Genomic DNA, 15,456 nt, shown 5'->3' with positions numbered 1-15,456 from the left:
GATGAGAAATGCTAGCTGTCTGCAATTTAAAATTTATTTTAACAATGCAAGCCCAAAATATAAGCCCATGAAAATACCAAATTTGATTTACTCATTCTATCCTTTTGAAAACCAACATTTCCTCTCCTACAAAATGTATCTTCAGCAGTTTCCCCAGTCTATTTTAAAATAGCCTCTGTGATTAAGCTTCTTCCACAGTCTCAGGAAGCTGTTCCATAATTCATTTATTGTTCATAGTCAGGAAATCACTCCGGATATTCAACTCAAATATTCTTTACCTTTGTAAAAATAACTTTTCTCAATTAGGATAGTTTATATTTATCCTACTCACTTATATGCCCTTAATGTTTTTCATTTTGGACAAACATGTCTGTCACAATTATCCAACACAAATATGTATACATCAATAATACTTTAAATTTTAAAAATCTAAAATGCAGCAATTACAAATGTAACCCACCATATTGAATAAGATGTTTTGTGTGTGTGTGTGTGTGTGTGTGTGTGTGTGTGTTGTTTTTGTAATAGGAAGAAAATAACAGATGTTCTCATTACAATCTTTTGCATAATTGCTCAGTGTTTTAATTTGATGAACCAGACTAATTAATATAGAATTATTAATATTACTGGAGGCCCAGTGCATTCAATTTCTGCACTAGGGGAGGGGCCCCTCAGCCTGGCCTGTGCCCTCTGGTAATCCGGGACCCCTCGGGGGATGTCTGACTGCCGGTTTAGAGGTTAGAAAAAAACCTTGTGAGAGAAAAAACAAAACAAAACAAAGCAGAGGACACTGCAGCGAGGGTTTGTTCTGAGGAGCTAGGATTAACTTTCTGTGTGAAGACTCGCCAGGCCAAGGAAGAGGGTAGGAAGGAGTGAGTGTGTGTGCATGTGTGTGTGTATGTGTGTGTGTGTGTGTGTGTGTGAGAGAGAGAGAGAGAGAGAGAGAGAGAGAGAGAGAGACACTCACAAGGACTCCAGGCTCTTTTGTTCTAAAGCACAAAACTTTGCTTTCCCCACGTTTATCGCATCTCTAAACACAAACCATCGTGTACTTCAAGCAACATGTGTTAGGGAAGGAGAACGCAGCCTTAAAGCAAAGGGTGGGGGTGTCAGAAGTAAGTAACTCCTCTCGTCCCCCCAGCTGAATTCCTGGGGCGCCTGCCTCTGTGAATCCACATTTATCTCTTGGCGCGTGGGAGGTTAGGGAGCGCAGCATAATCCTGGGAGGGGAAGGTCATGGGGACTGCACCCGTGGTACTCGCCCCAAGTTTCATTTCCTCACCCTCCCGGGTCACTTTCCATCCCACCACTGATCCAGTTAATGGGGTCGTAGGTCTGCAGCTGGATGCCTCCAGGTGGAGAGCACGCTGGGGACTGGGTGGTCCAGCTCTGAGGACCCTGTGTCCATGTCCCACCCCACCAGCTTCCCACCTGTGGGCAGTGGCTCAGGGTGTTCTGTTGCGCCTCGCGCCAGACTCAATCCGACTGGGTGCAGGGAGTGATTGGGTGGCTCCATGGCAGGCGGCTCCACAGCTAGTGCCTTTCAATTGTGTGCCACTCAGGGGAAAGAAAAGCTTCCCCAGAAAGAGTTTTTTCAAAATTCTTCAGGGACCAGGAGGTTGGCCTGCTGGGGCGTTCCTTCCCCCAGCTGCAGGCATCTGGCCCTCCCCCCCATCCAGACCCACCTTTGCCTGGTGCTGTCTCCATCCGCCACCACCCACCCCTGGTTCCCCATTCCCTATCAGGTGATCGGTGCCTGCTGACTGGTGGTAGGAACTGGGAAGTTTGCCAGCAAGCCCCGATCAGACGATCGGGTGGTTGGTGCGTGTCATAGTGACTGGTTGTTCTGGTTGTTCGGTCGTTCCACCATAACGGCTCAGGCTTTTACATATAGACTAGAGGCCTGGTGCTTGAAAATTGTGCACTTGGGAAGGGGGTCCCTCAGCCCGGTCTGCACACTCTCGCAATCCAGGACCCTTTGGGTAGGGTCCCTAGGCCTGGCCTGAGATCAGGGCCTATCAGGGCTTTCCTTCCCCTGGCTGCAGGCAGCTGCCCTGCTCCTGCCACTACCACTGCTTGTCATCTGTGCAGCACTGCCCCCCTCCCCTGCCACCAGTTGCCTCCCTCTGTAGGCAACAGGCGTGGGGTGCAATGGCTTGGCTGGCCTGGGCCTCCCTCTGCGGGGTGATCACTGGTCGGCCGCACACCTGCCAGAGCATCACCGGCCGGTGTCTGGCCCTCCCTCTTTTATTTTTTTTTTAAGTAAGAGCAATGTTTACTGAGCAATACAGAACTGAGTACTATGAAGGGTTTACCAGGATGGAAATGTGTCGCACCCTGCCCCTGCCACCCCCAACACTCAGAGACTACAGTATTTAGAAGTTACATGCAACGGCCATAACTGCTGAATATCTGTTCTTAACAAACAAACCATTGCATATTTATACTGTATCACATCGATTATAGAAATCCACTTATATATTGCTTGTATAAAATCTTTTTACTTTTGTAAAAAATATATTTTCAAAAAAAGAAAGTATAAAAAACATGTGCAGTTGAAAGCCCTGCCATGACAGCCAGTCTGTAAACATTCAGTGAGTATGTGCTTGGGAAGGGCGCCCATACCTCATGCCCATTCAACTCCAGCTGGTCCGGCAAGGGTGTGCCCCGGATGCCATTCTGGGCTGGACCCATGGTGGGTGGGTACAGCAGGGCCTGGCACTGTGCCCTTATCCAGCCTTGCACCAGGATCAGGGTCAGGGCTGGGGGCAGGCAGATTGCAGTTTCACTCTGAGTTCCATACTCAGCCATAATTTTGGTTGCAACTCATGGCTTTTCCTGGCTGTTTGGAGGTCCTTTGGGTGGGTGCCCTGGCAGAGAGGCCAGAGAAGTGCCCACAGCTGCCTGGTTGGGTGTCTCTCTGGCCCAGAGCCTCTGTCCTGCCTCCTGCAAGCCTGGCCCCAGGCAGAACAGCCCCCCTCAGGACTACTTTGGTCTTAGCGCTTGGTTCTGGGTTTCGTCAGCCTGGGTTTCTTCCCCTGGTGTGGCTAATCTGAGTTTCACAAAAAACCCTGGCTGATGCTGGCTGTGATGAGCCTCATTGAAGAGTTTTTCATGCAGCAAGGAAGAGCCCTCTGGGACCCTGTTTGTCCTCCCTCTCCTTATTTCCTTCTCCTTCTCATTCTCCTCTCAGCCCATGGTCACTTCTTCTCCAGCTTCTTCAGCAGTGGGATGCCTTCTGAGTGGGGGGTCTTAACAGTGTCGGTCCTGATGATGCAGGTGGGGTGATGCCGGTGAGCATCAGGATGAGCTGCTGCCACTCCTGCTTCAGCTCCTCCATCTGGGTTTTCAGCTCCGCATCATGAGCTCCAGCCACTCAGATTCCTACTGCAGAAACTCCTTCCGCTCATTCTTCTTGTTCCTGCATGGGCCTGCCGCCACTTTGTCCTTTTTCTGGTGCCTTTCCCTTCATTTCTCTTCCTCGTCTAGCTCACTTTTCACGGATTGAGGCCTCTTGCCCAGTTTCACCTCCAGGAAGTGCAAAGGGGCGATCATGGCCCCAATGTTGTGGATGTCAGCCTATTTCAGCTCCTCTGCAGTCAGGGCTGAGCTGGGGAGTCCGGTCAGGGGTCTGAGCCCTGGCAGAGAGCCTGCAGTCATGGAAGGGTCTGGGATCTGCCCAGGCATCATGGCAGGAGGATTGGCAGTCCAGCCCTGCAAAATCCGCCCGGGGAGGCTGCGACCCTGGGGCCTGGGCCAGGCTGCAGGTGCCATTCCCGCTCAGGAGCCGCCGTGGCGCCAGTCCCACCCTTCGGTGTCCACTGCCACCAGCGCCTCCCGTCGCAGACGCTGAGTGTCTTTCCTGCAGGCTGTGGCCTGGGTCTCCCTCTTTGAGGCAATCAATTGCAGGGCTCTGCCTGCCTGCCTCATTGCCCCTAACCAATCGCCTGCCTACCTGATCACCCCTAACTGCTCGCCTGCCTACCTGATTGCCCCTAACTGCTCACCTGCCTACCTGATCCCCTAACTGCTTGCTGGGGTTGGGGACAGCCTGGTTAGGGGCCTTGGTGGTTCTGGTCTCTGGTCGTTCTGGTTGTTATGCCATTATGGTCGCTGGGCTTTTATTATATAGGATTAGCAGGAAAGCAAAGAAACAATTCAGTAAAAGCCAACTGTTTTCACTACAAAATTGCTTAAAATATCTTAGACTTCATAAATAAAGTATAATATTGCAGTGTGATATGCAATATCTAAACTTTTCTCTGTTTTACTGTTAAGAGTATATTTGAAGTTTAGTACTCTAGTCTTGATTTTTGATAAATTTTCTCATAATATTTTTGTCGAGAAGATCTCTACATTGGGATGGAGACAATATAAAAGAAATGTTATTACCTTTTATCATTTTTATAGCATGCATTATACTTTTGGATTATATTTTATTATTAAATGTATGCTTTTGACTGTTTTAAATAGAAGAATTGAAGGCCAGTAACAAAATGCTCATGTCATTTTTGATATATTTTGTAACAGATTATTGTATTAAATCATTTTAAATGTTCTAACTCATTTATAAAATGTTCTAATTCATTTACTAGTATAAACCCTTTCTTCAGAATTGTCATTTCTGTCAGAAAAATGATATGTAATGGTTAAACTGAATGTTTTTATTTTATTTTATTATCTATATTTTTGAAGGTATTACATATGTTCCCTTTTTCTCCCCATTGACCCCTTTTAGCCTGCCCCCCACCCCTACCCAGGCCTTCACCACACTATTGTCTGTGTCCATGGGTTATGCATATATGCATACAAGTTCTTTGGTTGATCTCTTGCCACTCACTCACCCACCCCTGCCTTCATTTTATTTTATTTTTTTACTTTATTGAGGTAATTTTATTTATTTATTTATTTTTATTTTTTAAAATATATTTTATTGATTTTTTTACAGAGAGGAAGGGAGCGAGAGAGAGAGAGAGAGAAACATTGATGAGAGAGAAACACCAACCAGCTGCCTCCCGCACATCTCCCACTGGGGATGTGCCCGCAACCCAGGTACATGCCCTTGACTGGAATCGAACCTGGGACCCTTCAGTCCACAGGCCGACGCTCTATCCACTGAGCCAAACTGGTTTTGGCTATTGAGGTAATTTTAAATATTCAGCGAGATATTAATGACTTGATGACCAAATGATGACAGTAAGGCTCTACAGTCTATAACTCAACGGATTATGTACATTACAGAACTGCTTTAAACGAATCGATACTTACTAGTACTCTGAGAGTTCATTATACAAATCTAGATAGATAAGCAGAGGTCCTATCTGGCAACCCTGTTATCACAAGCTAAGTATAAAGAATCTTGCTGCCAGTGAGGCATTTTATGCTTCTGTTTGGGGAAAAAAAAAAAAAAGCTGTAACTTAGTTGTGTATGGTTGTTTGGATGGTTTCAAATTGGGGCTTTGACAGCTTAAGTTCCAGCTGCTCAGGCCTGTGAGTCTTCCTGTGAAAAATTGTAGACTCCCAGCCAAGTTAACTGCAGTCATTTCTGATCAATCTCGTCTATATGGTAGGAATTACCCTGACGGCTCTGTTTAAAACTAATTTGGTTCTAAAATAAAAACTAATTAAAATTATTTTAAAAAATCCGAGGCAGATGTTTTGTATTTTGTATGCCTTAGAAGGCCCAGTTGTTTTTGTGAAGGCTTTTTGGTAGACTAAATGAGATATGTACACCGTCTTTTATAATATGGATCTTTTGGAGTTTAAAAGCAACTACCCAATTTGATATGCATGCTCCCTGTAGGCTCTATTTCCTTGAATGCTGTAAATATCTTCTCCAGTTAACCTAATTAACTGAAAACTGTCACTGTTGGAATTGCACTGGTGTAGCCAAAAGCTTAAAATGTACAGTTACTATTCTAGAATCAGAAGTGGTTTTAAGAATACCTAACTAAGAATGTACTTAGAAGACAGGTAACCTTATTAAGACTAAGAGAAATTTATGTTTGCAGAGAAGCATCGTTTACTCTATAATCAGGAGAACAAGCAGCTAATTCTCATTGAGAATAATATATCACTTGTGCTTGGTAAAAGACATGAGTACAGGGTACACTGTGGGTGTAGACAGCTGAAGGTACTTTTTTTTTTTTTTTTTGCGTTAAAAGGCCCCATGTAGAGAAAAATGACTCTGCTTACTGTGCAGTGCCCAAGCAAATATCTGGGTTGTGTCCCACTGCTTGTTCAAAAGCTAAACAGAATACTCAACACATCCACTTGAAAAGTACTAGCAGAAAATTTTAAAATATAAATTCAAGTACTTAAACTTAAGGCCTCAAAAAGATTTCATTGTCCATTAAATGAAAATAATATAATGCTACTTATATTTCAATAGAATCACAATTGTAGAAGAAATAAAATGAGTAAAGAAAATGAGATGTGAAATAGACAGTAAATGGTGAACATTTCTTTTAAACTGTAATTTTTTAGAAACTATTTTAGGATAGAGGATGCTCTTTTATCTTTTTCTTTTGTGTGATTTTAGTGATATCTTTAACAAAAATAATAGTGACTTCACAGATTATTAAGAGAAACCCAAAAATATAATGAATGCTTGTCTATAATAAGGACTAATGCTCTTAAATATTTTTAAATTTTAGTTTAGTACAGTTCAGAATATTTGCTTAGCATCTCTAGTATACTATACTCTACCATTACAAAAATGCACAGTACATAATCACTGTGTGTGTTTGGTGAGGAAGATGAATTAGATATGTAAGTATTTTTGTAAATATTTGTGCAAGGTATTATGCAACCACAATGAAAGAAAACAGTTCAAAATGAAAGTTTAGGGAAGACTTCTTGGAGGAACTGCCACATTAAGATAAAATAGTTAAATAAAAAATACATAAATCTACTTATGGAATATATTGTAATGTTTAAAGAAAATTTTCAGATATTATTTCATTTGATTCCAGATGTTTCACAGGTTATTTTCCTCATTTTTTCAAATGAGAAAATTTATGATAATGCAGCGAATATCCTTGCCCAACATACATATACTTCCCTATACACTTGGTACATTTCAGAGCATAGCTCAAACCAAGGTAATCTTCTTCTAAATATTCCCACCGCTGCCCCCCCCATCATATCAAGTTCCTTGTTAAAGTCAATAAAAGTAATATATAAATATAATCATATAAGGCAACAAATGGGACTGCCAGTTGACTTGTTATAAAAGTAATATCTTTTGATGTGGTAGTTTTGTTGCTATTTCCTATGTGTTGAGCTTGTCACTGTTCAGAGATTGGCACAAAAAATTTCCCAACATGTTGCATACAGAGTTATCTCAGAGTTGATATATGTAAAGTACCTTTAAAATTGGTCACGTATTATATATAGATAAGCTATTATTAGTGTTTTACTCAAGCTTGTTTCTTTTGTGTGGAACACAATTCTTTTGAGCAGCCATTAAATCCAGCTGGACAATTTCCTATAAAAGTAGGCCACTGGGCAGTTTCCACGGTAGCAAAGTGTAGTGCCTTCCCAATGAGAAGAGCAATAAGTGCTGTTGGGAAATGAAATATTTGGCCAATGCCCTCTTCCCTTCTGTGGAGGTTTGCTGTGCTCAAACCCTTGGAGTAATGCTGCACAGCTTCAATATGTATTCTTAACTTCTGTTGTTGCCCTACACTTGATTTTTTTTCAATATTTTTCTTTTACTTGAAACAATGCTTTATTTTTCAATTACAGCTGACATATAATATTATATTAGTTTCAGGTGTACAACCAAGTGATTAGATATTATATAACTTACTAGTACTAAGTGACCGCCTCAATAAATGTAGTACCCATCTGATACCATACATAGTTATTACAATATTATTGACTATATTTCCTATGCTGTGCTTTACAAGCCCATGAATATTATGTACCTCTCAATTTGTACTTCACCTTTTTCACCCATCCCTAAAACTCCCCTCCCATCTGATAACTGCCAAAATGTTCTCTCTATCTATGAGTCTATTTGTGTTCTGCTTGTTTGTTTTTAGATCCCACATATAAGTGAAATAATACGGCATTTGTTTTTCTCTGTCTGACTTATTATTTTTTACTAGAGGCCCGGTACACAAAATTCATTCACTGGGGGTGAAGGGGGTCCCTCAGCCTGGCCTGCGCCCTCTTGCAGTCCGGGACTCCTTGGGGGATGTCCACCTGCCAGCCTAAGCTGCAGTCAGATATCCCTCTCTCAGTCCGGGCCCTTGTAGTATGGGACCCCTTGCTTCTTACCACTCACCTGCAGCATAGGCGGGAGAGGCTCCTGCCACCACTGCTGCGCTTGCCAGCCATGAGCCCTGCTTCTGGCTGAGCAGCACTCCCCCTTGTGGGAGCACACTGACCACCAGGGGGCAGCTCCTGCATTGAGCATCTGCCCCCTGGTGGTCAGTGCACATCATAGCGACCAGTTGTTCTGCCATTCAGTCAATTTGCATATTAAGGTTTTATTATATAGGATGGCTGTGTCATATTCTATTGTATATATGCACCACTTCTTTATCCATTCATCTATTGATGGACACTTAGGTTGCATTCTATATTGGCTTTTGTATATAATGCTGCGATGAGCAAATAGATGTATACGTCTTTTCAATTTAGTGTTTTAGGTTTCTTTAAATAAATACCCAGAAGTGGAATTGCTGGGTCCTTCTTTGTCTCTTGTTGTGTAGTCTTTATTTTAAAGTTTATTTTGTCTGGTGTAAGTATTGCTACCCCAGCTTTTTTGTTTGTTTTTATTTTCATGAAATATCTTTTTTCATCCCTTTACTTTCAATCTGTGTGTGTCTTTTGATCTGAAGTAAGCCTCTTGTAGACAACACATGTAAAGGTCTTGTTTTGTTATCCAGTCAGCCTCCGCATGTCTTTTGATAGGAATATTTAACCATTTGCATTTAAAGCAATTGTTGATAGATATATCTTTATTGCCATTTTCTTACTCATTATTTTTAATTTTTTTGTCTTCTTCTTAAAGAAGACCCTTTAACACAGGAGTGGGGGACCTTTGTTCTGCCAAAGGCCATTGGATACTATAACATAATTTGAGTGCCATACAAAATTATCAACTTAAAAATAAGCCCGCTATATTTGGTCAAACATTTAATTAATTCACTCATAATGCCTTGTCAGGGCCAGACCAAATGATTTTGTGGGTCATATATGGCCCCCAGGTCAGATATTCCCCCCCCAACCCCCCCGCCTGGCTTTAACATGTCTTGTAATACTGGTTTTGTGGTGATGAACTTGTTTAGCTTTTTCTTGTCTGGGAAGCTCTATCGTTCCTTTGATTCTAAATGATAGCTTTGCTGTGTAAACTTGGTCTTTGCTTATCATCACTTTGAATATTTTGTGCCAATCCCTCTGGCCTGAAAAGTTCGTGTTGAGAAATTAGCTGACAATATTATGGGAGCTCCCTTGTAGATAACTAACTGCTTTTCTCTTTCTGACTTTAAGATTTGTTTTTGTCTTTTACTTTGACATTTTAATTATGATATGTTGTCTTGGTGTGGGACTCTTTGGGTTCATCTTATTTGGAACTCTGTGTTTCTGAGACTTGTATGTATATTTTTTTTCACCATGTTAGGGAAGATGTTTGTCAGTATTTTTCACATAGATTTTCAATTCCTTGCTCTATTTCTTCTTCTGACACTCTCATGATGTGAATGTTGATATGCTTGAAGTTGTCCCAGAGGTTCCTTATACTATCTTCATTTTTTTCAGTTTCTTATTTTTTTATTGTTGTTCTGATTGGGTGTTTTCTGATTCATTATCTTCCAAATCTCTGATTTGATCCTCTGCTTCACCTACTCCAAGGTTGATTCCCTGTAATTTATTATTCATTTCAGTTAGTTTAATTCTTCATTTATGACTGGCTCTTTTTTATGTTTCATATCTCCATATTTATGTTTCCTGCCTCTTGGTTGAAGTTCTCACTAAATTCATCTAATTTTCTCATAAGTTCATTGGGCATCCTTACAATCAGTGTTTTAAATTGTATTTGGTGGATTGCTTGTTTCCATTTTGTTTAGTCATTTTTCTGGAGCTTTTGTTCTGTTCTTTTATTTGGGACATGTTTCTTTGTCTCCTCATTTTGGCTCTCTCCCTTGGCTTGTTTTTATGTACTAAATAGAACTGCTACATTGCCTGTGTTTAGTAGAATACAGTAGATATTCTATAGGGTCCAGTGGCACAGCCTCTCTGATCATCTGAGCTTGGCACTCCAGGTGCACCCTCCTCTTGTAGTTCTGTCTTTAAAAATATATATGTATGTATTGATTTCAGAGAGGAAGGGGAGAAGGATATAGAGATAGAAACATCAGTGATGACAGACAATCATTGCTTGGCTGCCTCCTGCATATCCCACATTGAGGATAGAGCGCACAACCTGGTTATGTACCCTGACCAGGAATCTGACCATGACCTCCTAGTTTATAGGTCAATGCTCAACCACTGATCCATGCCAGCAGACTTGTAGTTGAGTCTTGATGGCTGTTGGTACATCAGTGGGAGAGATTTACTCTCAGGTCAGTCAGCTTCGAGGACTGGCTGGGCAACTGTGGAGGATCAGCTATGTTTGGTTCCAACTTACTTCAGGGGGGCTCTGGTGCCTACTGAGTCCACCCCATGAGTGTGTTGCTTGTGAAAGTGATTGGGCGGTACTTTGATTTGGTCTAATGCTATCTACCAGGTGTCCTGATTCTGGGGCTTCCCAGGAGATGCCCTGCCCAAGGCCGCCTGGCATGATTCACAAGGCAATCTGCAGGTGGCTGCTACTTGTGCTGGGCTGGGAGATGCCTGGGAGAGGCCGAGCTGAGAACCAAGTCTTCTATTGCTAGTGCCAGGCCTAGGGCCATTCAGTGAGAGGTATGGGGCATGCTGAGGCCAGATTCTGCTTGAGAGATATTAGGAAAGTACAAAGCATGATGGTCTTTAGTACAAAAAAAGCCACTGGAAAGAGATTGGGTGGGCCTACAAGTTGGGTGGGATGGGGTTTCAGGGAATCAGCAAGGTGGGGCCAACAGTGTTAATCAGATTGATGGAGGGTCAATTATGGTGGCCACCTGTGGTGGTGTTGGGAGAGCGTCTGAGAAAGGAGCAATGAACTCTTCCAGCCCTTCTGTCTGAAAGAAAGCTGCCCCTCCAGCTCTTGCTCTGATGCCAGACAATTCAGTTCTTTGTCTTGTACCTTTCGTGCTGCTGACCCAGAGCTGAAGCTCAGAGGGAGTGAGTCCAAGTAAGTCTGTGCCTAGGCCCTTTTAGAGGAGAACATGGGATTCCAGTAGCTTCTCTATCTCACTCAACCGCAATTCCTGCTTCAGGTTTTCACAGCCAGAAGTTATGGGACTTCTTTTTTTGCCTCTAGAACACTGGGCTTGGGGAACTGGGGTAGGATTTGCTCCTCACGGGGAATTTTTACAGCAGAAAAATTCCTCCCGATTTTTATCTGTCAGACGTGGGTGTGGGGCCAGCTCTTTCAGCTTCTCCACCCCCCTTCTACTAGTCTCAATGTGGCTTCTTCTTTATTTCCTTAGCTGTAGGACTGCTGTTCAGCTAGATTTCAGAAGGTTCTGATGATGGTTGTTGTGTAGTTTATTTATAATTTTGATGTGTTATGGGAGGATTTGAGTACTGCATTTATCTATGCTGCTATTTTGACTGGAATCTGCCCTAAATTCTTATGATTAATAAGGCCTGGGTATTAAGACACAACAGGGTAGCAAATATGTAAAAATTATTTGCCAGCCCTAATCCTTGTCTTAAGAGTACCACTGCATGTAAACTCTAAAGACATTTGGTTGAGGAAAAAAAATTTTTTTAAAAAATTAAGATATTTTATTTTAATTGGTGTAATCTTTTTTTTAAATATATTTTTTATTGATTTCAGAGATGGGAAGGGAGAGAGAAAGAGAGATAGAAACATCAATGATGAGACATAATTATTGCTTGGCTGCTTCCTGCATGCCCCCTACTGGGAATGAAGCCCACAACTCAGACATGTGCCCTGACCAGGAATTGAACCATGACCTGGTTCATGGGTCAATGCTCAACCACTGAGCCACATCAGCTGAGCTTGGTGTAATCTTATAATCAATCAATTTTCTTCTCTCTATCTCCCCTCCTGTCCTTTACCCACCTCTCCTCTCTCCTCCCCACCAGTTCCTTACCCTCCTCTCCTCTCTCCAAATAAATGTCAGTATTTAACTTGGCACTGAGTAGTTATGTACAACATTTAATTGGCAGACTGACTTCACATTTGCAGGAAAATATTATTTACTTAACACATTTTCTTGGTTTAAATGTTAACTATTCCTCTCCTAGTTATCTCGGGTGTTCTCATCTTTAATATTATTGTTTTCAGAAGTCTATGTATGACATACCTATATGCGTAAAGCACTATGTTTATGTATTGGATTAAATAAAAAAAGATTAATGAAGTAATTTTATGTTCAAAATAATTTAATGCATATTAATGTTTTTGTCAGTATACTGGTCCAGTTCTTCCTATCAGCTAATTTCCCAATATCTATGCCTATTTCTTTGAATCTAGGTCCAGTTTAAAAAGCTCAGTATTTTTTTGTTTCAATAATAATAATAATACAAAAGCAATCTTATATGTAGAAGATAAATATCTTTATAAGCTCTACCTGAGGCATAGGTGACTAATGTGAAAAGGTTTTGAAAGTGAAAATTTCTATTGCAAATATCTAGAGATTAATCTGACCCATGTTGTTCATAAATACCAAATTTAATGTTGCACTGATGCTTTCATGGCTATGTCTTCTCTGATTTCTGCAGCTGTTAGCTTATAGTGCAGGTGTTATAATATCTTTAAGCATTATTTAGTCTAAAAACTATTTCAAAATTACTGGAGATACTAGATTTGCTACTAGATCATCTTATATGATGTGTTAGCAGGGAAAATTTTATATTACTCTATCACAAAGTTTAAAAAATATATTTTGATAACTGTATTAATTTAACTGGATTCTATTGTAACCCTATACATCTTATTATATACATTAAAAGATTAATCTGAAAAGAGCTATAAGTGCTTCATTAGCAGGCCAAAGGGATTCATGAAAAAATGAAGGATCAAAAACACACATTTTAAAAGGTTTAATTTAGGCCCTAGCCAGTTCGGCTCAGTGTATAGAGAGTGTCAGCCTGCAGACCAAAGGGTCCCATGTTCGATTCTGGTCAAGTGCATGTACCTGGGTTGCAGAATCCTCCTAGACCTGGGCCCTAGTCAGGTCTCATGCAGAAGGCAACCAATTGATGTGTTTCTCTCACATCGATGTTTCTCTCTGTCTTTTCCTCTCTCTTCTATTCTCCCTAAAAATCAATGGAAAAACATCCTCAGGTGAGGATTAACAAATAACTAACTAACTAACTAAATACATAAATAAAAGGTTTAATTTATTGCCAAATTATTGCCCCAAACAAGCTAATTTTTTTCACTCCACCCTCAATTCTTGCCTTCAAATCTCTGTAATTAAGCATAATGCATATGGTCTCTCTGCAAGAGGAGAAAAGGAAAATAAGAGCTTTCTGTTAATATCTGAATAGAATGCAGTCCTGTTTATTCATGGGTTATCCCAAGAAGTATTAGATTATTTGCTAAACTTGGAAAAGAAGTGAATAACATGGATTGCTTAGAGGAGCATTTAGAACATTTATAATTTTTTCTGAATAAGTTTTAGGAAGTTAAATGATTGACATATTTTAAATACATTGGCTTTAATATTTATAATATTAAGTACAATGTTTTTTATATTATACCTTATGAAAGGTTTCAAGATTAAGCATAAACCCTTATAAATTAAATATTACATATCACAAATTATATAGATTAAAATAATTGGTTTATTTCCTTTAGATTCCATATCTATAAAATACATTTGATAATGTTTTATCTTCTTATTAGTAAGGTTCTAGACAAGATAATAATTTGAGTTTTTTTCAGCTTTGAGATGATATATTTTAGTCTATATATATATAGGATGTCCCAAACAAATGTGTGTGTATGTCATCCAGTGTAATTAATGTGGCATATTAAAAGAAAATAAAATCACAAGTTTTGGATATGTTTTCATCCCCACCAACCCTATTCCTAGTATTAGGTACATACTTCCTTTCTGGCTTCTGGCTTTGGAACATACCCAACTAACATAATTAATAGAGTGGAGAAAAAAGGTAAATATTATTGTTATAAACCAGAGAAGTTCATAAGAGGCATGCCATTTTTTCAACTGGCAGTTGGCAATGGCATTGAAATGGCTAATACTAATCTCAATCTCAGTTAAAAATAACAAAGTATGTCTCAATATTTCTTATCTTTTGTATATATGAAACTCAGAAACAAACTTGTATATACAAATATATTTATCATCTCTGACAATATTTTCTCAACTGATATTCTTGCTTCTCATCTATATATATGTATCTATATATAGAAAAACCTAAGTGATTGTTCTGACAGGACAACTGTCTGGTAGCTACGACACGCTTTGACCACCAGGGGGCAGACATTCAATGTAAGAGCTACCCCCTGATGGTCAGTGCACTCCCACAGCCAACCTTCCGTGGCTGGCCAACCTCTCTCGGTCCTGATCAGCCCTGATTAGCCCTGACTGGGGCTGGGCAAGATGACCCCAATTGGCCCCCATCACCGGCCAGGCCGAGGGACTCCACCCATGCACGAATTCATGCACCAGGCCTCTAGTTTTATTATAAACAACTATTCCTTTTGCTACCACTGATTAATTATAACATTCTATGCTTATACGATGTAGTTCAAATACTACTAATAATTTCTCGTTGCCTCCAGAACAAATCTAAAATTAGTAGCATAGTTATCAACTCTTTGGTGGCAATGACCGTGAGGAATACCAGTAAATAGCAAACCTCTTCCTTACATGGGTTCTAAACAAATGAAAAATGATGAAAATATGTTATCAGTCGCAGTACTTTTATTAACAATAAAGATTAAATTCAAAGGCATAGTTTAGTATGGGAAACAATTGGTTCAGAGAATCAAATAGACCTACCCAGTGTGACACAGGGTACTTTGAGAGGACATATCCATTATCAGCGAAATAAGTAAGAAAATAATTATGTAAATTAATAAATAAAACTTTTTAATGAATTAAAACAAATAGCAGATCACATGCTAAGTTGTTTGCAATTGTAACAAGGCATTGTTTTCGTAAGGGATTTGCCATTTACACATTTTTTTCATTCAAATTAATACTAGATTATTGTTTCAACAAGGCTTTATTGAGTGCTTAGTCTGTTCAAAGCATCATACTAAGTTTTGTTAGGAAACAACAGAGACTAGAAAAGCCTCTATTCTCCAACAGTTCATAAGTTATCGAAACATCTCTTTAGGGAGTCTGAAATTTGAAA

The 15,456-nt window shown here is 40.3% G+C and overlaps 1 protein-coding gene and 1 pseudogene across 3 annotated transcripts in view; one reads left to right on the top strand and one right to left on the bottom strand.

Annotated features, from left to right (window-relative positions):
• The window catches only part of GALNT13 (polypeptide N-acetylgalactosaminyltransferase 13), a 491,703-nt gene that overhangs the window by 184,374 nt on the left and 291,873 nt on the right, over nucleotides 1-15,456 (top strand). The gene's annotated exons all lie outside the window — the stretch shown is intronic.
• LOC139015689 (jun dimerization protein 2 pseudogene) lies at nucleotides 3,201-3,717 on the bottom strand (annotated as a pseudogene).

The sequence above is a fragment of the Myotis yumanensis genome, unplaced genomic scaffold (genome assembly GCF_028538775.1).
Source record: "Myotis yumanensis isolate MYYU_CA2020_CCGP unplaced genomic scaffold, mMyoYum1.0.hap1 SCAF_8, whole genome shotgun sequence".
In the NCBI taxonomy this organism is placed as follows: domain Eukaryota; kingdom Metazoa; phylum Chordata; class Mammalia; order Chiroptera; family Vespertilionidae; genus Myotis; species Myotis yumanensis.
This window is presented reverse-complemented; position numbering and strand designations above follow the sequence as displayed.